At 42.3% G+C, this 27,018-nt stretch overlaps 1 long non-coding RNA gene across 2 annotated transcripts; it reads right to left on the reverse strand.

The window, feature by feature from the left end:
* Nucleotides 1-7,561: 7,561 nt before the first annotated feature.
* LOC123236121 lies at nt 7,562-24,780 on the reverse strand. Of its 2 annotated transcripts, none has more exons than XR_006505408.1 (3): nt 24,597-24,780; nt 24,026-24,332; nt 7,562-7,800 (listed from the first exon to the last, which is right to left on the reverse strand). It is a non-coding gene; the product is annotated as an uncharacterized LOC123236121 (long non-coding RNA). The 2 variants fall into 2 exon arrangements; XR_006505407.1 differs by lacking the exon at nt 7,562-7,800 and adding an exon at nt 20,716-20,897.
* Between the last annotated feature and the right edge of the window lie 2,238 nt (nt 24,781-27,018).

Consider the following 27,018-nt stretch of genomic DNA (forward strand, 5'->3'; position numbering starts at 1 on the left):
GAGGGAAGGAGGGAAGGAAGGAAGGAGGGGAGGGAAGGAGGGAAGGAAAGAAGGAGGGGAGGGAAGGAGGGAAGGAGGGAGGGAAGAAAGGAGGGAAGAAGGGAGGAAGGAAGCAAGAAAAATGGTTCTTAGCAATATGAGGTCACATGAAGAGTTCAGGTAGTAAGTACTCTAAGAATTTAGAGTAGACAAAGATAATTGGGGACTAGGACACACCAGAGGCTTCAAGTAAATTGGAACTTGAGCTGGGTCGTGAACAATGGGGAAGATTTAAGCATCAGAAAAGAAAGGAGAAGGCATTTAGGACAGAGGCAGTAACCTCAGCAAAAGTTTCAGATGCACAGCTAGGGATGGGGCAGGCCCCACACCAGTGTGAAATATAAACCCATTTTCTACCCCAATCCATAGTCAGTCAACAAATATTTGTTAACCACCTACTATGCTCCAGACACTGTGCAGAGCGCTGGTGATGCAAAGAAGAAGAAATTCAGTTTTTGCCGGTTTTGAAATTTCCAAGAAGTGTTTGTAAGCATGTGGTAGGCAGATGGATAATGCTGTCTACCTTTTCACTTTAAACTTAGGGACTGTCTATGCCAAGGAACCTCAAGCCTAATGAAATTGGGAGCAGGGCTAATGGGCTTCAAAAAAACTCCCATTGCTCTCTGGTACCTTTTTTTTTTTTTGAGGTTTTTATGGGAAAGTATGTATGCCAGGAAATAGCATTTGCTAGATAAGATGCTTGTAAGTCCTAACCCCAGGCCACAGACGGTGGTATAAGGAAATGGGGAGGGGTGTGAGAGAGGGCAAGGTGAAGTTCCTGAGAAGATATTGTCAGATGAAAAATCATGTGAGTTTTTTAAAAGAAAACCTGTATCTCTGTAACTTTTTTTCTGACTCGCTCAAGATCTCCTGACCATCAGTTTTCCTTTTTTCTGGCCACATAATTCTTCTCACTGTGGGTTCATGAGTCTCCCCCTTCCCCCCAGCTCCCACCATCTGGAGCAACCCCAGGGATGCTAAGGCCCTCTGAGTCCCCATCTCATGGTAAATTGAGCCCTTCCTCCCTCCTCCCCCTGGCCCCATCAGTGATAAATGGAGCAGAGGCCTCAAGAGGCAAACTTTCTCACTGGGTTTAACAAATCATTGATTTTAAAAATTAATAAACCAACTCAGCCAGGGAGCATGAGGGACCTGGTTCTGTGTACAAGACTCCAAGTGCTATAAAGAGGCACAGGGCTTTACTCTCTTCTACCTCTTGGGCATTGTTCCAGCCTCAGCAACCAGCCAGGGGAAAAGAGGGCTGACTGGCGGTTGGGGCTCAGGGGGGTCATGAAGGATTCTGCCCCACCAACATAAAACAAATCCTCCCTTCCTCTCCAAAGCGAGGACTGAAGTTGACACTTCAAATTTGCCCTCTGAGGTTCTAAGAAAAACTAAGCTCTTGGAACCAGCCCTAGACAATTCAGCATCCCAGCCATTCTGCTCTCCCACCTAGCCACCCTCTCTTCCTCCCTTCTTGCTTCTTCCCAGGCAGCCAGGCCTTGAGTTCATCCAGTATTCATGAAAGAACAGGCCATCCAACCCTGCTCCCCGGACGGCAGGGAGGGGCCGAGCCAAGGACAGATTGTTATAAATAGGCATGTCTGCCTGGGAGAAGGTCACAGGGACCAGCGAAAACTGCCAGAATTTGAACAAGAGAGAGTAAAATGCAAATGAACCGAGGGCCCAACACCCCACTCTTTCCGGGCAGTGTTTGTAGCAACTGGGGTGGGGGCCGGGAGGGAGACTGGAAAGCGGAGGGAGGCTTGTGGGCTGCCTGGAGTCCTCTAAGAGAAGGGAAGAAAAGAGGGAGCGACAAAGGCTCACCCCCCCACCCCCGGGGGCCAGAAGAGCTGTCCTGAAGGAAAGGCACTTTGCCATGTTATTTCTTTATTTTGTAAAGTGGCCTGGCACCTGTCCGGCCCCGGGCACTGGACCCGTTCTCCTTCCCTGGCCGCTGGGGGGTAGAAAGGACCAGAGAAGGACGGGGAGGTCTTTCCCCCATCGCGTCGCTCTCTGCCACGGAGGGGAAAATCCAAAACAGGCCCAGCCTTGTTCCGGACCCAACCAACTTCCCAGGAACTGCCCCACCACCTTCCTTTCCCCCCTTCATTTCCAAGTGCCCTGTTGAAGCAGTCAGAGTACACAAATACTCATAGCTACGCAAATAGCAACTCTCTATTTGCTCTGTTTGCTCAGCCAATATTGACTTTCCAGCCTAACACTGCGGCTATTGAGCAGGGGTTATTCACAATAATGTTTGACTAGCGTTAGAACAGCACCCAGTGATAAGAGCCGGCAGAACAGGAAGGACCCCGCTCGGGCTCCTCCCTCCCTCCCTCCCCGCTGCTCTGGCCCTCCGTGGGACACCGCCATCATGACAGAAGGCCCAGCGAGCTTATTTAGTCAAGTACAGACGAGGCTCTCGGGCGAGGCGGCTCTCCGCTGTCCAAACAAGCGCAGGGCAGAGTGTTATTGTGTACTCCTGCTAAGTCAACACTCCCAGGGAGCTGGAGCAACCAAGAAAAAAAGCTTCCATTTAGGCTCGTCCTCTCAGGGGCAGAGCAAAGGATTCAGGCCCGGAGCTCGGACTCCAAGCGGGGCCTCCACTCCCTGCCCATAGACACTGGGACATCCCCATCCTCATCCCCCAGGAGCACTCAGAAGATCAATAAGGACTCCAGCACCAGGGACAGTGCTCATGGCCTTCTGGAGGAAGGGGCGGGATGGAAGTCACACCAGGAGCGATTATGACCTTGGGCAAGTCACTTTCTAGTTTCCCCGTCTATAATCTAAGGGTGGTGGCTCTAGATGACCCAATGGCCCTTTCCATTTGGAGATTGATGGACGATCCGCATTGGAGGCACTGGACCTCCTGGACTTGGGGAAGACCAAAGCTAGAAGGAAGTTCAGTGGCCACTCCAGGCGGGAGGAAGGTAGAGAGAGAGACAAATATATTGGACCTGGAATCTGAGGGCCTGGGTCTGAATTTGGATTGGCTACTTACTGGATGACTGACTTGCTCAATTAATATACTTTAATGGAATGTGCTATATTTATGAGAAGACAAGTTATAGCCCTGCTCTGTACCCCAGTTTTCTCATCTCTGATATATGGAAGAGGGAAAAGTTTAAAAGAGTTTCTGGTCAATGAGGTTCCTTTTTAAGTCTAATGTATGTATGTAATATACTATATACTTATCATTGTCCTATCTGACTCTCGGACCATGAACCACACAATCTATAGGGTGTCTTGGCAAAGATACTGGAGGGATTTGCCATTTCTTTCTCCAGTGGATTAAGGCAGAGTTTAAGTGACTTGCCCATGGTCACACAGCTACTAAATGTTTGAGACCATGTGTCTGCTAAGTGGGGATAGGGGGGTTTGGGAGAGAGAGAAAGAACATGAAACATGTAACTAGGGGGAAATATTCAAAATTAACATTAAAAAATATTTATGATATCCATTAAAAAAATAAATAAAAATAAATGGGGGGCAGCTGGGTAGCTCAGTGGAGTGAGAGTCAGGCCTAGAGACAGGAGGTCCTAGGTTCAAATCCGGCCTCAGCCACTTCCCAGCTGTGTGACCCTGGGCAAGTCACTTGACCCCCATTGCCCACCCTTACCAATCTTCCACCTATGAGACAATACACCGAAGTACAAGGGTTTAAAATAAACAAACAAATAAATAAATAAATAAATAAATAAACAAACAAACAGATAAATAAATAAATAAATGAATGAATGAATAAATAAATAAATAAATAAATAAATGTCTGAGTCCAAATTTGAACTCCGGTCATCCTGACTCTAGGACCAGTGCTCTAGCCACCTGACAAGCCCAGTGCTGACCCACATAGCTCATTCCAATACACACACACACACACACACTGAATGAAAAGAGTATAGACTCAAAATCTACCCATGCTACTTTTTCTACCTAAGTGTCCTTGAATAAATCATTTGACCTCCATGGGCTGCAATTTCCCCACCTGGAAGATGATGGCCGGTGGGGAGGGAAGGTAGACTTAGAGAAAGGGTGTCAAACTCAAAAATAGGATCAACTAAACAGTACATAAGGATCCCTTTGGGCCCCATTTTGCCATAGAAAACCACAAAATAGCATTTTCTATGCTTGATTGTATTTTATTTAGTTAATTAACTACTTCCCCATTCTATTTAATCTGGTTCCTACAGCCCTAGAGAGTGTTAAAGGCCATGTTTTTGACATCTTCATTAAATGATCACTAAGATCCCTTTCAGATCTAAAATTTTGGTCGGTCCTTTGCTATAATCCAATTATCTTTCCCCAAGTTTTGCTGGACTGTGTGACTAGACCTGTGACTTTACTGGTAGAGGGATTTCCTTGATGAAAGTCTTTTATCCCTCTAAGAGCCTTGAGAGGTTAAATGACTTCTTCTGGGTCACTCAGACAATATGTATGAGATGAGACTGGAACCCATGTTTTTCTAGCCTTGAAACCCCTTCTCTATCTACTGTTCCCCTCTGCTGGTTTTACAGATGTAGATAATAAAATGTTATCTGTTATAGAGCCAGTCTTCTATTTATCCAGTTGTGCAGTGTGGAATCAGAAAACAAAAGACCCTCTTCTCCAACAAAAAAAATTACCCTCCCCACCTACTTAATTGAAATGAGAAATGCTAAAGGGAATAAATCGCTCTCTCGTCCATAAACAGAGTAAGATGGAACAGATACCAGCCCCTTCCAGCTGTCATTCCTATGATCCCTTCTCTCTCAGCCTCAGTTTCCCTGCCAGTACAAACCTTTCATTCCATAATAACAGATCAGACTTAAAATGAAGACACCCCTGGGAGAAAACACAAATGAAATTCATACTTAACTTTAAATGACTGACATCCTGAAAGCAGAAAGGAGTTAGAGGAAAGAGGATAACAGAGCTCTTGGCGGATGCAGGTACAGGACCACAGAGGAGTTATCATCCATCCCTGTGCTAGGTTCCCTGGGGCATAAAGACCCCATGGTGCCAAGACGTGAAGGAGTTTTCCATTCATTGTGCAATGGAGTATCTGCTTTGGAAGGTAAGGCTCTGAGTTTGAATAGTGGCACTACTCACATCCTATGTAATCTTGAGTAAGTCACTCTCTTTCTGAGGTCTCGTTTCCTCATCTGAAAACAGATCAAAAAGAATGAGATAATGTCTGAAGTCCCCTCCAGCTCTCATTCCCATGATCCCTCCTCTTTGGGCCTCAGTTTCCTTTTCCTCCTTTGCAAAATGAGAAGTTGGACTAGATGATTTTCAGAGAAGTCTAGCTCTAAATCCTATGATCCGATGATCTCGTAGGGGGAAACCAGACCTGCACACATGCAGCCATTAAAATGAAATCCAGGGCAGCCTAGATCCCAGGGTTAAGCCACGTGGTCTTTGGATCACAAGAGCCAGGGGACTTCCTAGAAAGGCAAGATCAACAGGGCCTAGACTAGAGTAATGCGAATGGAGAGGTGAGGAGAGGTTTTCCCTTAGCCAAAAGCAGAGCAAAAAACTACTCAAGGAACACACTTTGATCGGCTGCTCTGTGTTTATGGATATGGGCCCATGGCTTATCCCCAGGTCAATATTAACCAAATTATCATAATTACCCAGGGGCTGTTCTAAAAATTAGTCATAGCCAGCCCTGGTGTATTGGGAACACCAAAACAGTGATTTTCTCAAATTGGCCATTCACATTCCCCACTAACTGTTCTCCCTAAAGGCTTTAGAAGTGAGCAGGAAACTCTCCAGAAACATTTCAGACTGTATCCAGGCCATTACATTGAGCCTGGCCATCACGCTTTTGGAACTGAGGGAAGTTTTCTATAGGGTAGTATTCAGGAAAGAAATATATCTTGGATCATTCATCTAACAACAGTCATCCCCCTCTCCTAATAGGAAGGCAATCATTTTTCAAAACCCACCTCAGTGGGGTCTCTCCTCTTCCACAGAATATGCCACTCACTCCATCTCTCTTTCTTCTTCTTTCTCTCCCTCAGATCTGGTGACTTCCTACTAGTAGATTTTTGGTTATTTCTTTATTCTTTTTTTTTTAAGCCATGTCTCACATAATATCCGTAACGGGGCCAGTGTCCTTTAAAATCAGTCTTTTAGTCAGTCATACCAGCCCCTAACATTTTGTTGTTGTTATTTGGTCATTCAGTCATGTCTAACTCTTCATGACCCCATTTGGCGTTTTCTTAGCAAAGACACTGGAGTGATTTGCCATATTCTTCTCCAGCTCATTTTACTGATGAGGAAACTGAGGTAAACAGGACTAACTGTCTTAACCAGAATCACCCAGCTAGTAAATGTCTGAGGCCAGATTTGAACTCAGGAAGATGTGTCTTACTTATTGACGTCAAGCCCAGTGTTCTCTCCACTATGCCCCTGATCTGCCCTATGATCCTCAGAGCAATCTTGTAAAATAGGTGCTGTCAGTATCCACATATTACAGATGCAAAAACAGAGGCAGAAAGGTTAAATGACTTGCCCAGGGTCACCCAGCCAGTAAGTGTCTGAGGCCAGATTTGAATTCAAGAAGGTGAGTCTTCCTGATTTCAAGCTCAATGCTTTATCCATTGTGCTACCCAGCCGCTAACATTCTACTTTTTTATTTTTTTTATAGTTGATTTATTAATTTACTAATGGCTGCTTCCTCAATATTATTAGTAAGTGTATCAGCACATTAATAAAATATCCATTTTTCATCAAAACTCTCTTTCCTCAGCATAAGGAAGTTAGGTTGAAAAAAAATATATTTTGGGAGGGGGGATAGGAATCAAAAAAATAAATAAATACAAGCTTATAATCCTCTTGCCAAACTCAACACAGCATCATTTTCATGTGCTAACAGCTCCTCAGGAAGCCAACAGCTAGCACTTGGGAAAACAAACCAGTTGGTTGAGAAGAGAAATGCTACCACAGGTATGATATAACGTTGGACTATTGTTGGATGTCAACTGGTTGATAGACATTAGGAAAAGCATTCATCAAATTGCACTCAAAACATTCACTGAGAACCTACTTTAAGAGGCATAGTGCTAGGCGAGGACTAATAAGAGAGTACATTTCCTGTCCTGAAAAGAATGCATAATCTAGTAAGGAAGCTAAGACTATCCACGCCAAAAGTACAAGTTAATGTATTACAAATAAAAAGATGAGACGCAAAAGAGCATAAGAGAGTCAGAGTTAGAAAGAATATTTCTAACCACCCGGGGTGGGGGAAACTTTCATGTGAGGCCTGGACCTTTTTTTTTTTTTAACCCTTACCTTCCATCTTGGGGTCAATACTGTGTATTGGCTCCAAGGCAGAAGAGTGGTAAGGGTAGGCAATGAGGGTCAAGTGACTTGCCCAGGGTCACACAGCTGGGAAGTGTCTGAGGCCAGATTTGAAACTAGGATCTCCTGTCTCTAGGCCTGGCTCTTGTTAGGGTCCAAGTGAATGACCACCTAAGGATCACACAGAGACAATGCAATCCAAGCAAAGGGAAGTCTTTATTTCTAGCGTGCACAAGGGGAGCTCAGCCAAGGAGCTCCAAGGTGAAGTAGTCAGGATGGAGTTTATATATGTTTCAGGGTTTCGGTTTAATGCTTTTGAGAAAACAGGACTTCACTTTGAAGACAGGGTCTCGGTCTGGTGCTTACAGGGCTTTGCTTTGAAGATGAGGAAACAGGACTTTTGCCCCGAAGACGGTGGGGTGCAGACATACTTGGGGACCTTGTAATTCCTGGAACTTTGTCGGGAACATTCTGTAGTTAAACAACAAGCAGGTATACAGGGTGGGGGTCAATTGACCAGTTTTAATCATTTACTTTACTTCACTCTCAATCCACTGAGCTACCCAGCTGCCCCCAGGCCCGGCCCTTTTTTTTTGTGGATGCTTTTTTTTTTTTTTTAAACCCTTGTACTTCGGTGTATTGTCTCATAGGTGGAAGATTGGTAAGGGTGGGCAATGGGGGTCAAGTGACTTGCCCAGGGTCACACAGCTGGGAAGTGGCTGAGGCCGGGTTTGAACCTAGGACCTCCTGTCTCTAGGCCTGACTCTCACTCCACTGAGCTACCCCGCTGCCCCCAGGCCCGGCCCTTTTTTAAAGGAGCGACATGACAGACGATAGCCCCCAAAGCTCACATTTTTATATAGCTTTGTGGTTTATAAAAATTCTTCTTCATACAACCTTTGTACGATAAAGAGTGGAATTGTCATAATTCTCATTTTAGAAGTGAGTTATAGTGCATGGAAGTTAAGGGTTTCCAATTAAATGCTCCCATCACTCCCTGGAAGACTAAAGGGATATCCAGTCACTCAACAGAGTTCTACCTAATAATCCACACTGGAAAAAAACAGAGTGAAAAACAGATACCATTACTTTAGAAGAGTAGCTGATTGAGTTGACCAGTCAGTACATTTGCATTGATCATGAATCTGGTTGAAAAAAATGAGGAAGCTCAGAAATGAAGAGGAGATATGGCTAAATTTGAAGAAATTATGTAGTTCTTCTAATGAGTCCAAGCTATTCATTTGTGCAAAAGATTTGTCTTTTTTTTTCTAAAGCCTTTACCTTCTCTCTTAGAATCAGTACTGTACATTGGTTCCAAGGCAGAAGAGCAGTAAGAACTATGTAATGGGGGTTAAGTGACCTGCCCAGGTCCCACAGCTAGGAAGTGTCTGAGGCTGGATTTGAATCCAGGACCTCTTATCTCTAGATCAGGCTCTCTTCCACTGAGCCACCTACCTGCCCCTCAGGTATCTTTTTTAATACCAATATTCACCTCTATGACTGGGAAACAGAATCACATCATCTCTGAAGAATCAAATTTGTGGGTGACCTAAAGAACTGTGGAAAAGATTAAGAAAATTCTAGCAAATTCAACACACCATGTCTCGAAAACGAGAAGCATTATAGGCAATCATTCAGGACATGGGTGACTGTAAAGAGAGGAAACGAGATGGAATGGACCCGGAGCTGGCCTCAGGACCAGGGAAGCCTGGGGTTTTAGTCCTCTGATATATCCTGGCTAGGTGGCTCTGGTCAAGTCTTTCAGATTTTCAGAGCAATAGATATTTCTCTAAGACTGTTAAGTTAGAGAGGAGCCAGCTTGTATGGGTAGAGGGCATTACTTCACCAGGGAGACCCTTACACTAATGAAATCGCAGGTCTGGGACCTATCTCTGACCCTCACACTGGAAAAGCAGTGGATCATGCAGTCAGTCAAATATTTATTAAGCGCCTCCTCTGTGCCTAACACAAAGCTAAGAGCCAAACGTTCCATGACAAATGAGTTCTACATTGTCATCCACAAAACAATAAATGACCTAGAGGAAAGCTTCTGTAACCAAAGGTACCAAATCCTTAATATTTTTTTAAGACTGTGGGGAATGAATGTTTCTTGCTTTTTTTTTTTATTGCAAATGAAACTCACCGTGACATCTAGATTCATCAGATGGAGTGTATTAAGTTAGTTTTCATTTCTTTATGAAGAAGAAACCCCATACTTGGATAAACTCCAAACCCAACCTTCCTTGGGCAAGTCTAAAGTATTATGTATACAGTGGGATTCATGTTCAGCTTGCTAGCCCAGCCCAGACAGCAAGCCTGTCCTTCAGGGAAATAATGAAGTCAGTCAAATTGGTCTTTTTGCAACCTTTATCTCGGCCTTCGCTATTCGTTGCTTTTCCCATTCTCTCAGGGCTCTCTGACATCCTGGCGATGTGTTTGTTTTGGCTAATCCATTCTTCCAAACCTAGCACATTGCTCAGAAACTCATGTCCTGGGCATCCTGAGACAGGCGGCTTCTAGGAAGCCTCCCGCCTTTCCTACCTGTCCATCACCTATCACAGGGAGAGCAAAAAAAGCCAAAGGTGTACCACTTGTTATTGTTATTGTACGGATGTTGTTCAGGTTTCATTGCTTTAACCCCGAAGAGAAAAGGGGGAGAATTCTAGCTTTTATCCCACAGTAAAACTGAAAACATTGTCCAGTTATACACGGGCAGTAGGCATATCTCCAATAAAAATCCCAAGCAGATGCCCAGATCACAGGCAGGAGATATATTCTTAGGTCATATCTTCTGTTTTTGAAGGTGGGAAGGGTCAATCTTTCATCAAATACCTTAGCGTATTTGTAATCTCGTGCGTATGTGGCAAATGGCAGCCTAGCCATTCTTGTGGAATTCTGGTCCATTTACTTGAGGTCATAAGTCCTCAATAATAAGGATCTTCCCAGAAGACTGAAGATTTTAATATGCTATAATATTTTTAATATGCTATACATATTCACAGAGGTCAGGCAGCTCTCCATTGCCCTTTGGGTCACCTTCAATTTGGATTCTTCAGAGATCATGGTGGTCCCGATTCATAGACATATACACTTGGAAAATGCTGGAAGGTCAGGAGTTGTTAACCTGGACTGTGGTGAACTACAGAGAGGAGAGAGAGAGGGAGAAAGAAAGAGAGAGAAAGAGAGGGGGTAAGGGGGAAGGAGAGGGAGAGAGAGGGAGGGAAAGGGAGAGAAAGAGAGAGAGAGAGAAAGAGAGGGGGGAAGGGGGAAGGAGAAGGGAGAGAGAGAGAGAGAGAGAGAGAGAGAGAGAGAGAGAGGATGAAAGAGGGAGTGGGAGAGAGAGATGATAGATACATAGATACATAGACAATCAATATCTATACATATAGTTAACTGATAAGTATCAATGTTATTTAAATATTATTTTTTCTTTTATAATCCTCAGTATTTTATTTTGTACATTTAAACACATTATTCTGAGAAGGGCTCCACAGGCTTTACCAGGCTGGCAAAGGGGTCCATGATACAAAGAACATTAAGAACTCCTGCTCTAGGTATTTAGGCTTTCTATGGAAACCAAGATGGCACTCAGTAGATTCATCTGTCATGTCTAATATGCCTTACCTAAACCAATTAATTTCTTTGCCTTCCTTCAAGATTCAGCTCAAATCCCACCTACTATCAGAAATCTTTCCCATTCCCACACGCAACTGCTACTCTCTTCCCTTCTCAGGATTTCTTCCATCTTCCTATGTATCTTGGTACTTACATGTTTCTGCCATTTAAATTTGAGCTCCTTGAAGAGAGAAATAGTTTGCCTTCATTTGTATTTCAAGCATTTGACAGTGTTTGGCACACAGTAAACACTTAATAAATGTGTGTGGGTTTGACTTGCTAATAATGGGTTCGTTTCCTTTTTCAGTCATCATGTTGATGATATATTTTATGCATTTTCTTGCATGTAAGTCTTTTAAATATGCTAGGGCATATCCACACAAACCAGACATCTCTCCTTGTCCTTTGTGTCACCTTCAATTTGGCTTCTTCAGAGATGCTGGTGTTCCTGATTTCCAGATATAAGTGATCCCTTGGAAAATGCTGGAGTTGAAAAGATGGGCATTTGTTTCAAAGAGCTGCTTAAGATCATTCAAAGTTCCACAATATACCCCAACTTCAGTTTAACCCCAAACTCTTCCTTCTGTGCCCAAATTATTGTCAGTTTGCTTCAAGATCTATAAGCTGACGAACTGTGCGTGCAACTGCATATCACAAGCTGGACAAGGTGCATTTTTAATCCATCTTGGTTTTCTTCCACATATTGCTAGGCTAGTCCCTTTTGAGTGGCCATGGAGCTGATTGAGATAGAGTATTCTAGGTTTCGGATGATATATTTATACTATCATATTATATCCTCTTTTCTAAAGATTGTCAAGAATTTGAATGATTATCCCCCAGAACAAGCACTTATTAAGCACCAACTATGTACCAGGCACTGTGCTAAGGGCTATATAGATACAAAGGATTAGACTTTTATTTATCACCTTGGCCCCCTACCAGAAACAATGTGTGCAAGTTACAAAGAGGCAGATTTGAGCTGATAACAAGGAAAACTTGCAAAGGTGGAATTATCTGTCTTGGGTGGTACAAGTATCCACCTCACTGGAGATCTTCAGACAAGTAGTTTGGGGCTTAATGTGTAGGAAAGTGTATTATTTTTCAGGTGAGTTGTACTAGATATTAAGGATCCTTCCATTCCCCAAATTTCATGATTCTAGCTAGTTTTTGTCAAAAGCCTTTGCAGGTGGTTTTTAATTCAACTTTGTATCTTTCATCTTATAGAAATCTGTCAGTTGCCTTCCTAGCAATTAGTGACATCCTAGCTCCCTGAGAACTAAGAAATTCTCCCTCTTCCCACTTACTTTGAGGCAGCTTCCCTTTTATCATGATGGGGTTAAAAAAGAAAGAAAGAAAGAAAGAAAGAAAGAAAGAAAGAAAGAAAGAAAGAAAGAAAGAAAGAAAGAAAGAAAGGAAAATTTCATCAGGATGTAATGCCATAGTTCTGTATGTGAAATGTATGATTACCTCTTCCCAATCCAATCCAACAATCTCTAAAAGAAGGCATACACACATGAAAAGAACTCATTAAAGGCAGAGTGTGATTAAAAAGTCAAATGAGCAGTACAGACAGTCTACAAGTGAAATTCACTGAAAAGACGTCTTTGACAGGGCACCATCACCAAAATTATTTCTGTGCCTGCAGAGCGAATGAGAGTAAAGAATTAGAGGAATATACTTCTATTTCTCCTAGGAAGACAGCATTTCTTATCTCCAACCCCTCAAAAAAGGTATGACCAGTGAGTTCTTTTAGTCAGTTGCTTCTTCCCACTCTAACTTTTTTTTTCAGGAGTGAAGAATTTACTGGGGCAAAACTTTCCTTAGAATCAAAGAATCCAAGTATTGGAAGGGCCCTTAGATGATGTAGTCCAAACTGTCTTAACAGGACTCTCCCTCTAATCCTGCTTCCCTTTTCTTCCCTCTTGGGCACTAAATTCTAAGTCTCCTTCCAAAACAAATTTTTTCAACTCTAGACCCAGTTAATACTTTTTAGTGGAGACCTAGAACCTAGAATTGAAACTCTTCTTACAGTCAAAAGTTAAAAAAATAAGCCAATCCCAAAGGTTTTTTTTTACCTAATACACTTGTTGTTCATAGAGCTTGTCTTCATTGTTGTAATAGTTTAAAATATAATATGTACTAAATAATAATATATGATACATAATATTATAATAGCTGAGAGAAAAACCACATATTAGATAGAGAGCTATTCTTAAAGCCATTAAGACCTGGGTTCAAGTCCCATCTCTGACAAATACTGGCAGTGTGACCCTTGGCAAGCAGATTAATCCCTCTGTGCCCTAGGTGACTCTTTAAGACTACTGAATTACAAAGATGCCAACATGTATTGGTCAAATGAGTTTTCTCATTTGAGATTTATTTCCATGTAGTTTTTTTTTTAAGCCCTTACCTTTCATCTTGGAATCAATAAGGTGTATTGGTTCCAATGCAGAAGAGCAGTGAGCGCTAAGCGATGGAAATTAAGTGACTTCTCCAGGGTCACACAGCTATGAAGTATTTGAACCCAAGACATCTCATATCTAGCCCTAGTTCTCAATCCACTAAACTAGCTAGCTACCTCCCATTTTCATATATTATGAAATCACAGGCCCAATTCCTAACACCGTTCCTATCCTCTAATCAGTGAAATGAAATGTATAGATTTAAATTGACTTTAAAATTTGCAAAACATTTTAGTGATTTTCCCAAAGCACAAATTCTATTGTCACTTCCATACTCAAAAAACTCCCTATTACCTCCAGGATCAAATGTAAAATCTTCTTTTGGACATTCAGATTCTCTAGCTATAAAAGCCTAGCACTCCTCCCATTCTAAATGCCCACACTCATCTTCCCAGGCTTCTTACACCCTATACCTCACCCCCTAACTGGCACTCTTCCATCCAGTGCCATTGATTTCCTTGCTGTTCCTCTAACAAGACATGCCATCTCTTAGCTCCGTACATGGAACTCTCATGCCTGGAATGCTCTCCCTCATCTTGTCCCTCTCTCAGCTTCCCTGGCTTCCTTCAAGTCCCAGCTAAAACCCCATCTTCTACAGAAAGCCTTTCCCAATACCTCTTAATTCTAGTGCCTTCCCTCTATTGATTATCTCCAATTTCTCCTGTATATAGCTTGCTGGTATGTACTTTTTTACCAATGTCTTCCCTATCAGATTAGGAGTTCCTTATGGGCAGAGACTGTCTTTTGCCTCTCTTTGTATCCTCATTCTTTAACACAATGCCTGGCAAATAGTAATTTTATTAAGCCTATTACAATTATCATCTCATTTGATCCTCACAACAACCCTGAAAGGAGATATTGCTATTATTCCCGTGTTACCATTGAGGAAACTGAGGCAAACAAAGGCTAAGTGACTTGTCTTGGGTCATATAACTAATAAATGTCCAAGGCCATGTTTGAACTCAGGTCTTCCCAATTCTAGACCCAGTGCTTTATCCAGAGAATCACCTAGCTACTTTCAAAGACCAACTAATCCAAATCCTTCATTTCACATAGAAGAAATCCAGAATTTAGCAAGATTAAATTCTTTGTCCCAAGATATCCCAATATGAAGCAAGTGAGCTAGGATTTGAACCTACAACCTATGATTTCAAAAACCCAGTAATGTTTCTGCTGGATTGCAGATAGAATCGTAGAGGAGGTTGCTAGATTGGTTTTAATATTTTGCTGATGCTCTCTCGTTTTTATATGGCTTTCACTTCCCACTGATTCTCTCCTACTCCTAATCCCACCAGAACTCTTCCTTATAACAAGTGCAATCAAAGGAATCAAATCTATGCCTTTGCCCAGTCCAAAGACCTATGCCTCATTGCACAACTCTTAATTCATCCCCTCTCTTGCTGCTTCTGTTGTCAATAAACCCCTTAGCCTTAACCGGAGAATTCTGTGGTTATTTACCTACCATAAGGCCAAGCAGGGTCAGGCAACAGAGTGAAGGGGACAAGGCAGTAGAAAGAGGTTAGGAAGGACTGAGATCTAAGGATGAAAGGTTTATCTGACTAAAGTTGCTAATAGGTCTTGTCTGGATGGTCTTCTGCTGACCCAGGGCAGGCAGCCCTGAGTCAGAGTGATGTGGTCTCTGGATAATAAATAAAATTGATCTTTGACTAAAGGATTTGCCAGTTGTGCTAATAGTATTGGTAAATTGTTCTGGAGGATTGGTTTAAACCCTACTCTATTCTAGGCCTAAGCTATCCACGTTCTCACTCCCACGACCCAGGGCCCCAGGGGGTAAGGGATAAGTGAGTGATCAGGGAGAAATCAGGGAAGAACAGAACACAGCCCTGGGTCTCCAGGGCTTTATATACTCTTGGCCCCACTGGCAGTTGGTGCTTTGCCCTATGGCTCATGCCACCGTCAACATTCCAACCAGGGCAACTGACAGGTTGCCCCAGGCCAACATGGCAAAGTTATTATTCCTATATTACAGATTTAAAGGCCACAAGAGGTGGAATATGGCAGGCAATAGAAGGAAACACTGAACCCCATGGTTTTATTAAAGAGATATGGGATTTAATATAGAAAAAGGCTAAGTAGATTTGCCTCAGGGACTACTCTGTGGATCTATGCCACAGGTTGTCCACCCCCAACCTATGAAATGAGGACTGACTAGAGCTTCTTAAGGGAGGAGTAGGGAGTCAGTCATTTGATGTTTCAAAGTAGGAATCTGCTCCCAGGGATTTACATTTTAGCAAGGATCAAAGTTTTCAGCAAAAAAAGATAGAGCTCTGAAGTCAGAGGCACTTTAAATTACAGCATGTAGCAATGATAACAGTAATGCAGATGAGAACCAAAAAATTCCACAACAAATGGTTTGTAATGACAGTGACCCATCTTGACTCAATGCAAGCAATAAGGAAATCCACCTCCTCCCTTTCACTGGAGAGGTGGTAGTCTATGGATTTGGAAAACTATATACCATATTAGATATAGTCACTAAGTCAGTCACTTGTGATTATTTCTTCTTTGTCACTGACTGGGAGAACAACGTGTATACAGAAATGACCATGATGTAAAACCAAAAGACATCATTAAGACCTAAAAAAAAAAATCCCATATAGGGAGTAGTCCAGCTTCCTATACAGTAGATGGTATATTGGATAGGGTCTGGAGTCAGGAAGACTCATCTTCCTGAGTTCAAATCTGGCCTCAGACACTTACTAGCTGGATGACTCTGGGCAAATCACTTCACCCTGTTGGACTCAGTTTCCTCATCTGTAAAATGAACTGGAAAAATGAAATGGTAAGCCACTCCAATATCTCTGCCAAAAAAACTCCAAATGGAATCCCAAAGAATCAGACACAATGGAAAAATGACTGGATGTCAATGTAGAAGGTCATCATTTATAAATTTGTAATTTATTAATAAGTTATTTGGGGGGCAGCTGGGTAGCTCAGTGGATTGAGAGTCAGGCCTAGAGACAGGAGGTTCTAGGTTCAAATCCAGCCTCAGACACTTCCCAGCTGTGTGACCCTGGGCAAGTCACTTGACCCCCATTGCCCACCCTTACCACTCTTCCACCTAGGAGCCAATACACAGAAGTTAAGGGTTAAAAAAAAAGTTATTTGTAGATAAGGTATTCCCATTGGACTGCTGGGCAGAGGAGTGGGTGATGTAAGAAATGTCCTCAGGTGGGCGTGGACAGGGGAAAAGGAACAGCCCTCTTCAGCACACTCTGGGGCACATGCCATAGGTTTGCCAACACAGACTATGGGGCAAGAAGATAGCTGTGCTGCAAGACCATCCCGTGGGAAAGGGAATAGCCTCAGCTGCCCTACTTTCATCATTACAACCCAGTAAGGCAAGTAGTACATATTATCCCCATTTTACAAATGAGAAAACTGAGGCTGGAAAAGGGTTGAATGGTTTGCTCAAAGTCAAGATTAGTAAGTATCGGACATGGGATTCAAACCCAAATTTGGATTTGACATCAAGAAAAACTTCCTAACAATCATTGTTCAGTAGTATCTGACTCTTCATGACCCCCATTTGGGATTTTCGTGGCAAAATTCTAAAGTGGTTTACCATTTCCTTCTCCAGCTCATTTTACAGATGAGGAAACTGAGGCCAACAGGGTTAAATGACTTGCCAGCATCACACAGTCAAGTACTCTAAGACAGTTTTGATCTCAGATGCCCTGGCTCCAGGCCTGGCACTCTTTCTACTGTGCCAACTAGCTGGGTTGTCCAAACATGGAGGGAGCTATTTTGAAAGTCAGTAGGTTCCCTGGCACGGGTGGTCTTCAGGAAGAGATTAGTTGATTCATTGGTCGTTGGTGTTAAAAAAAAAAGTGGGAGTGGATTCTTACTAGGGTCTAGATTGAACCAGAGGGTGCCTGAGGTCCATTACAATCTGAGATTCTGTGATTTTTTTTTTTAATGTTTCAGTCTAATTCTCTTTTCCACAAAGACCAGCTGCCTCCTATTCTTAGAGTTTTATTCCCAAGTCTGATCCCTGTTCAAATATAAATTCCTCCAAGTGGATGAACCCTTTAAGCTATTATCAGTCAGTCACATCTTAGTATGAAATAAGGATCTGAGATAGATTTAATAAAGGAATGAAAATGGTGTGGGGACACTTAATGTCTGGGAGAAGGGAGAGGCAAGCCACAAGAGATGAGAGAGTGATATCTGGGGATTTAGGAAATAAACACCCACCTCATTTTGCCCTATCTGGCAGCCAAGGGCTCCCCAACAGACGGAAGGGAGGGCCCTGCTCAGGCCTGAGGCTCAGGGGAAAAAAAAAGAATCTGGAAGGCTTCCCAGATTATCCATCTGACCTCCTAATTTATCCCTCAGAGGATGGAGCTGAACAGAAAACACAGAAATGAGGGAGGAGGGTTGCTGGAAGTGATTGTGTGTGTGTGTGTGTGTGTGTGTGTGTGTGTGTGTGTGTGTGAAGGGGATGGGGGTGGATGGATTTTTTAATTGCCCTGCTCATCTGTTCTCCCTGGATGGTATATATAGAGCTCTGTTGTTCCACCCTACCCCACATAAGCGTTGAGATTCTGTTGTGATTTATTTTCATGTTAGTCTTCCCAGAGCAAATCAAAACAAAGAAGCAATTGCATAGCTGGTTAGGGTCTTTTCCCATTCTCTGCTATAGCACCTACAGACAAAAGACCCCAGGAGAAATGCCCGTCCCTCTCCAGTATAAAATCCAAAAATGTGGGTGGCAGGAATCCCATTCTTCTTCTGATATACTCACTATCTATGACTGAACAAACTATTTAGTTACCCTAAGTCTCAGATTCTCCGTCTGTAAAATGGGAATAATAACTCATTTATATAGTACTTTAATGTTTACAAAGCACTTTCATTATTTTTAATTCTTGTTTAATCCATTAATCCTGCCTATTTGTGTCCCCATTTGGGGTTTTCTTGGCAAAATACTGAAAAGGTTTGCCATTTCCCTCTCCAGCTCATTTTATAGGTGAAGAAAAGGAGCCAAACAGGATTAAGGGGCTTGCCCAGGGTCACACAGCTCATAAGTGTCTAAAGTCAGATTTGAACTTGGGTTCCACTGATTCCAGGTCAGGTGCTCTATCCACTGTGTCATCTAACTTCTCTACTTTCATCATAATAATCCAGTAAGACAAGTAGGATATATTATCCCAATTTTTGTAGACAAGGAAACTGAGGCTGGGAAATAGTTGAACAATTTCCTTAAGATTAATAAGTATTGGATATTGGATTCAAACCCAGAGCTCCTCACTGAAAGCCCAATACTCTTTCACCTGTCCTATACCTCCCTCCCTGACCCCATTCCCCCACCCTTTAAGGAAGTTTCCCCTTTAGGCTTCAATGAAGCAAAATCATGGTTCTGAAATAGGTGTCCTGAGAGGACCTTCATGCTCTTTATAACCAAAAACCTTCTTAATAAGACACTCAAATTATAGAACATTATTAGACTAGTAGAGCTGGGAAGTGCCTTAAATATCAATTAGTCACACTCTTTTGTTTCCTTCTTAAAAAGAAAGTGGCCAGAAGACTTTTTTCCTCATATCCTTCATATTTAGCACAGTACCTGGCACCCAGAGGGTGTTTAGCAAAATGTTCTTAATTAACTGATGGTTATTTCAGGGCTGGTTTTTTTTCAGTAAATATTACAGTGAGTATTCTGGTGAGAAGTACAATAAGCTGGTGTGTTAGTGGAAATTTGGGGTTCAATTGAGTTTTAAATATTTAGATATATGACAAACTTCCTGTGGACATTTGGGGGACTTTGAAACTACATTTCCCATAATTCAATTGGTTTCTGGTCTTACATGATGACGTGAGCCAACATAAAGCATAGCTTAAATAGAGAGGATTTGATTGGGATGCATTCTTTGGTAGGAGGGAGCCAGGTGGGAGAAGGTATGGCAGGCAATTTGAATTAGATCTTAGCAGGCGCATGGTCATCTTATATTTTATCAACATGGCCTTAATTAAAATATTAATACTTCTTTTAATATCCATCTATATTTATTATAATCATAACACTGGAGAGCAAGTACTTAAGGGCTGGGCTGGCACTGAATACTTGCTCAGACTACTGAGGTCTCCTCTCTGTCCTTACCCCAAACCTATCCATTTCTCTGAGATCTGAAACCCATGTCAGATGAATAGACTTGCCCCAGGTCACCCAGCAAATTAGCTGCAACTGGAACAGCACCCCAGGTCTCCTGGCTAATTGGCCAATGTTCTTTCCACCACTCCAGATAACTTCTCATTTGCTAGCTTAAGACTATTGAGTTTCAACTTTTCTCTAAAAACTGATTAGCATTTCTAATCTGACTTTCCAGATTCAATAAGTTAAGTAATTAACTGTGGCAGGTATTTGCCCTAGTGCTCCAAGGCTTGGGAGGTAATGGTTCTCCCTCCCTGGAGGTCTTCCAGCAGAGGCCAGATGAAGCAGCAGCATTGTAGAAGGGCAGCACTATAGAATCAGCACCGATTGTTCCCAGTGCCTTTCCCAATGGCCCTTTTTTTTTACCTCCTTGGTGGAAATCTTCCATTGTTTCTATACAGCCCACCCAACCATTCACTAGTGAGTTACTTTCACTCTAAAAGATAACTATTAGGCTTGGAATATACCCCAAGAGACATTGTGAAGGTTGGTTAAATGAATCTTTAGCTTCCCAATTCTGAGATCCTTAACCCCACCCAGAAACTCCTTATTCCCTTCCCCAGTGGAGAAAAGCAACCCCACTTTCAAAGCACTCTGTGGATTTGTAACCACAATAAACCAGAGTTCACAAGCCCCTATCCATGTGTTTGCTTTAACTAGTTGGCCAGAAGACACAATTAGTCAAAGTATTTGAAAAAAAAAAAAAGCACAGTTTTTTTAAGTGTTTTTACAGCAGTGCCCACCTAAACCTAGAGCCCATGTAGCACAAACACATATACTATCAGTGGGGAAAATGGGCACATCTAAAGAACAAGTTTGGAGGGAAGATTCGTGGCCAGAATATGTTGTGGAGAGACACACATATGAGGAAGATGTATGTCCAGGATATACACATGGAGGAACAATTCATACTTTTAATTCTGTAGGTCACCCATGTGTTCTGGTAATATCATTCTGTATTCCCAGCACACCTGCACTGTATTCCAATCAGTGCAGCATATTGTCTCTGATAGACTTTGCTTCTGACTGGGCAATCCCTTGGTAGTTTAGGTTCTATCATGGAATGAAATGAGACCCTCAGAGGTCTTTCAACAGTCAACAAAAGAAAGTTTATTTAACCACAGCTTGGAACGAATATTTCAAGGATACAGCACTCAGCTCAAATAGATGTAGCCTTCCACTCTTATCCCTTCCGTTTATACAGAAATGCCTCTCCTCATTTCCTTCCCAGCTGTACACATTTTGGACTTTTTTGGCTTCTCTGGCAGCACTCATTTTTGGTCCTTTTTAGTATCTCCACCATGTTCCACACAGAGTTCCTAGAAAATGGTAGGCATTTAATAAATGTTTATTGACTATTGACTGACAATTGAATCTGGTAGGCAAGGTTGGATCATCTACCAAGTCTGAACACTACTTGGGCCAGCCTTTTTGTGCCCTTAGAAGAATAAGAAGACTTATCAAGATGACTTGAAGCCACCAAATCAACAGTGAAGTGGGCTGGGCCAATTAAGTCTAGGTGACAACTTCCCTAGCTTTTAAGAAAAGAACTCACTTCATACAACATTGCAGAGGAAGGAAACCCTGGCTATCCTAGCTCCTTCTCAGATCTCACCTGGTCACTGCTGGCAGCATTACATTGATCTTGAGCCACATATCTCCACTAGCTTTGTATCTGTAACTCACTCATGGCCATTACCAAGCTTGCTTTGCTGGAATACATAGTTGTGGGAAATCTCTCTATTTCTACCTTCTGGCTTTGGCTGGAGTCCTCAACTGAGACACTACCTCTTTCAAATGAAAGAATAGACTCTACAATCTCTGTTTTAGGTTTTGGAGCCCAGAAACTTAAGCTTTGAATTTTCTTTGGAAGTAAATAATTTCCTATCAAACTAGCAAAAATCCTTAACTATTTTTATTTTAACTTTAAGGAGAAGGAAATCTTTCAGTTTCAAGAGCTTTGTTTATTTTCAGAGTCTTGTTTTTTTTCTCTCCAGAAGAAAAGTGTTCACCTCTAGAAAAGTGTTCTAGAACACAGAAGAGCCAAATAGCTAAGCAGCACCCACAGATATTTAATCTGCCTTTAAAATTTACTTCCTTCTGACAAGATCTATATCCTTATCTCCAGCCTCTATCTGACTTAGGGTTAGAAGGTATAACTTCCCACTCTTTTGATTACCAACCTATGCCCTTTCAGAAACATCTCTGGGGCTATCTATTCAACAAACCACCAAGGGCAGTCTGGGTCTTCAATCTCTCAATATTTTGAGCCCTGAGATTCTTTTGATTGCCTAGGTGAGTGGAAAGCAAGCCAGAAACAGAAATCTCTTTTTAGAACTAGTTACCTTGAAGCAATACCCTTCACTTCAATCCTTTGTTCTAAATTACTGCCAGCAATAAGCCTTCCAATCTTTGAGCCTCCTTAAAGTTGTTTTAATTCTGATCTCTGAACAGGTCGTGACAAGCCCCATCACTAAAAGAATTTCAGACATCAGCCAGCAAGTTAGGGAGGGTGACTTTTAAGCTCTTTGAAATCATATGTGCTACTACATATTGATTCAGAATGCATTTCTCCCTTTATAACATTCCCCAGTGTCCCTGATCAGACATAGAACACCAGCTTATAGGCAGAAACTACAAGGCTGGCTGCAGTTGGGAATATATGTTTCTGATGTCTATCTGACAAATATTTGAGTTCATAGGATAACACAGCCTGACTACAGAAAGAATGCTTGTCCTCATAGAGCTTAGAATCCATTTAGGGAGATAAAACCAACCCAGAAGAAACAATATGAGCACCATTTAGAAAAAAAAAAAAAAAAGAATAGAATTACATGTTAATCAAAGTTAGACAAACTTCAGAGCCTATAAGAATTCAGATAAGGTTATCTTTGTATGGTAACCACTATGGCAAACAGCATAACTAAATCACTCATTGGAAGGGGTTCTCTGACGCTATCCAGTCCTACCCTCTCATTTTACAGATGAGGAAACTGAGGCCCAAGAAAGTTAAGTGGCTTAGCCAAAATCACCCATATAATATGCATTAGAGGTAGGATTTGAATCTAGCTCTTCAGACTTTGGACCAATGTTCTCTCCGCTACACCACACCCCTTTTCCCCAAGAGCAAATTATATATTTAGACTTGGGGGATTCGAACCTCCATTTTAAGGAGGACATTCAGGCCAGCTCTGTCTGTGCTCTTCTACAGGCTATAGTCCTAACTCTTCCAGACTTTCTCTACTCTGCCTCCCCTAATCATGTTTTCTCCTTTATATATTTCCTCTATATATTTTATAACTTCTTTTCATATACTTTATATACATTTCCCCTATCTATTTTATAATTTCTTATATACCTTATATACATTTCCCCTCTATATTTTATAACTTCTTCTTATATACTTTTTATACTTTCCCCTATATATTTATAACTTCTTCTTATATACCTCATATACAGTTCCCTATATATTTTATAGCTTCTTTTCATGTGCTTTATGTACTTTTCCCCTATGTATTTTATAACTTCTTATATACCTTATATACATTCCCCCTATATATTTTATAACTTCTTATATACCTCATATGCATTCCCCTATATATTTTATAACTTCTTCTTATATACTTTATGTACTTTTCCCCTATATATTTTATAACTTCTTATATACCTCATATACATTTCCCTTATATATTTTATAACTTCTTCTTATATGCTTTATGTACTTTTCCCCTATGTATTTTATAACTTCTTATATACCTTATATACATTTCCCCTATATATTTTATAACTTCTTCTTATATACTTTATGTACTTTTCCCCTATATATTTTATAACTTCTTATATACTTTATATACTTTCCCCCCTACATATTTTATAACTTCTTTTTATATATGACATGCCTGTGTTAGGATGTAAATGTCTTGAGGACAAGAACTGTCTCTCTTTCTATGTATATTTGTATTCCTGGTGCTTAGCACAGTGACTGGCACATATTAGGCATTCGATAAATAACTGCTTAATGGGGCAGCTAGGAAGCTCAGTGGATAGAGTCAGGCCAAGAGATGGGAGGTCCTGGGTTCAAATGTGACCTCAGACACTTGTTAGTTGTGTGACCCTGGGCCATTCACTTAACCCCAATTGCCTGGCCCTTATCCCTCTTCTGCTTTGGAACCAATACTTAGTATTGGGGGAAGCTAGGTGACTCAGTGGATAGAGAGCCAGGACTGGAGATGAAAGGTCCCGAGTTCAAATCTGACAAGTCACTTAACCCCCATTGCCATCCCTTACCACTCTTCTGCCTTGGAACTGAGATTTGGTAGTAATTCTAAGACAGAAGATAAGGGTTTGGGTTTGGTTTTTTAAAATTCTTTAGTATTGATTCTAAGACAGAAGGTAAGACCTTAAAAAGAAAATGTATAAATAAGTATTTGTCCACTGATTGACTGACCTGGTGTCCGAGGAGGGGTCTATGTCTACGCTAGCTAAAGCGATGATTGCACAAAACACTAGGGGACCGTGCTTTGTCCGGAGGTCTGGACGGCCGCCTTCGGAAGCGTGCCGGCCACCTGCACCGCTGCAGAAGCCTCCAGAGCCCCCGTCCTCTGCGAGAAGTTCATTCTCCTGCCTTGGGAGCAGCCCGCCTGTCCGGCTTCCTCTTCGCCCCCAGTGTGTGTCTGGAGCTGTGTCTGGAGCTGTGCGGAGTGTGATGAGATTCCCCTCTGGCGAGCACAGATGTGGGAAAACAAAAAGGACGCCTGGAATAATATTATCATTCAGGTCAAAACACTTCACCATGTTTAAACAATTACCTTTCGTAATTAGCTACGATGGAAATGCAAGGAGCCCTCCGTGGCTTCAAAATCACAGCGATAGCTCCATTTGGATGGAGCGCAGCTGTCTGGGACAGCCCCCCCCCCCATTCTTGGAAGCATCCTCCCCCCACACACACCCCCATTCCTCCCCAGATGTGGCCAGAAACCCACCATGCTGTCAAGGAGCCACGTTCGCTCCTTACTCACCACCATTCCCCCTGGAGAACCAATCTCCTTGTTGTTGAGGTAGCTTCTTTTCCAGTAGCCCTCAAGGATGAGCTTGGCGTGTTTCAATGAAAAGGGTACATTCTCCGGAGGCAGAGGTCCTGGGTTCGAATTTGCCTCTCTTTGTGTGACCTTAGGTAAGTCACTTATCACCCCCAGGACTCTGTTTCTTCATCTGCAAAATGGACTAGATGCCTCCTGAGGTTCCTTCCAGCTGGAGGTTCTGGAGGAAGCTTTCCCTGAATACTCCAGCCCTCACTCAACTCTCCATTCTTGTCCTCCTTTTGACTAGGCACTGAGATGGGAGCCTCTTCCCGTAGTGGCCAATCACAGGATGATTTCCTCATTGCAGAGCATCTTCAGAGCGGGGTCCCGCTTCCCCCGGAGTAGCCAAAGGATCGACTCCACAGTCCGCGGGACACGCTCTAATCCAGCTCCTGCTAAACACAGTTAGGATGGGGCTGGCTTAATGTACATTTTTATATAATATACATTTTCAGGGAATGGGGAGTTTAGGATATTGGAGCTTTTAGGCTAACTAGAGGAGGAGAAGAGTAAACAGAATTTGGTGGTTTTTTCAGGCGTGGTCATAAAGTGTTCTAAATTATCAAAAGCTAAAATTTGGGAGGCAGCTAAGTGACAGAGGGAGTCGAGCACTGGGTCTGAAGGCAGGAAGACCCGAGTTCAAATCTGGTCTCAGACAGGTATTGGCTGTGTGGCTCTGGGCAAGTCCCTTAAGCCTGTTTGCCTCAGTTTCCTCATCTGTAAAATGAGCCAGAGAAAGAAATGGCAAAGCACTCAAGTATCTTTCCCAAGAAAACCCCAAATGGAGTCATGAAGAGTCAGACGTGACTGAACAATAACAAAATTCCTCAGGGAATGGAATGACTATTTATTAAGCACCTATGATGTGTTAAGCATTGAATACATATCATCTTAGGTGACTTTGGCCAAGTCACTTAACCTAAGACTTGGTTTCCCCATCTGTACAATGGGACTCATCATATCTACACTACCTGCTTCATGGAGTTGCATGGAAAGTGCTTTGTAAACTTTTAAGCACTCAATAATGGGAGATGATTTTGGAGTCATGGTAGTGGAGTAATAATATCCTTCGAAACCTCCAGGAGCCCTGGAGTCCTCACCATCTGGCTCTATGCAGTGATGGAGAAGATGCAGGAGATGATACAGAATGGGATCTAAGCCCATCACACACGCAGTAAGCATGAGGTGTAGGATTTGAACCCAGTTCCTCTGAGTCCAGCTCCAGTGTCCTCTCCCTATCACACATTCCTCCTGTTATAGTAGAATCGTTCTAGGAGTGCCTGATGCTGTGACCCCACTGGGGGTTTTCTTGGCAGAGATACTGGAGTGGTTTTTCATCTCCTTCTCCAGCTCATTTTACATATGAGGAAACTGAGGCAAGAAGGGTTAAGTGACTTGCCCGGGGTCACACAGCTACTAAGAGTGAGGTAAGATGTGAACTCAGGTCTTCCTGACTCTAGGCCTGGCACTCTTTCTTCTGTGCCACCTAACTGCCCACAACCACAACTCTGCCCCACAGTAAATTAGCCCTGATAATTGCACCAACATTCCCCACCCCCTGCACCTTGTGAGTTTACCTCTTTCTCATCAGTCAGCTCATTGAGGATCCTGCTTAATGAGGTTCTTACATTAATTATCTCTGGAATAGCCAAAAGCTCCTACGTCTCCCTTTCCCTCCATGCCTAAAAGAGGTCTTCTTTCACTTTACCCACTTGTCAGGGCAGCTTCGGTGGTGACTAATGGGGCTGCAAAACCAAAATTTTGTGACTAATTATAAGAAAAATAATTTTTATTATGGCACTCTAAGGTTTACCAAACATTTTCCCCTGTCAGCTTTGTGAGGAAGGTTGTACACAAATCCTTGTCCCCATTTGACAGACAAGGAAATCAAGCCTGAGAGTTTGATCACAGGATCACAGAGGGAGGAATAGGGTCAGAGGTGAGGGTCCAACGCAAGTGTCCTGACTCTGGGTTTGGTGCCCTTTCTGCTGACCAAACTATCTGCCTGGCATGTAAATTTGAGGGAATATCCAAAGGAAATGGTGGGGAAGGGGGGGATGGACAGGGAACTAGGTGGCTCAGTGGATTGAGAGTCAGGCCTAGAACTAGGAGGTCCTGGGTTCAAATGTGGCCTCACGTATTTCCTAGCTGTGTGACCCTGGACAAGTCACTTAAGCCCTATTGACCAGCCCTTACTGCTCTTCTGCCTTGGAAGCAATACACAGTTATTGATTCTAAGATGGAAAGAAAGAAAGAAAGAAAGAAAGAAAGAAAGAAAGAAAGAAAGAAAGAAAGAAAGAAAGAAAGAAAGAAAGAAAGAAAGAAAGAAAGAAAGAAAGAAAGAAAGAAAGAAAGAAAG

This window comes from Gracilinanus agilis, chromosome 2 (assembly GCF_016433145.1).
Source record: "Gracilinanus agilis isolate LMUSP501 chromosome 2, AgileGrace, whole genome shotgun sequence".
Classification (NCBI taxonomy): Eukaryota; Metazoa; Chordata; class Mammalia; order Didelphimorphia; family Didelphidae; genus Gracilinanus; species Gracilinanus agilis.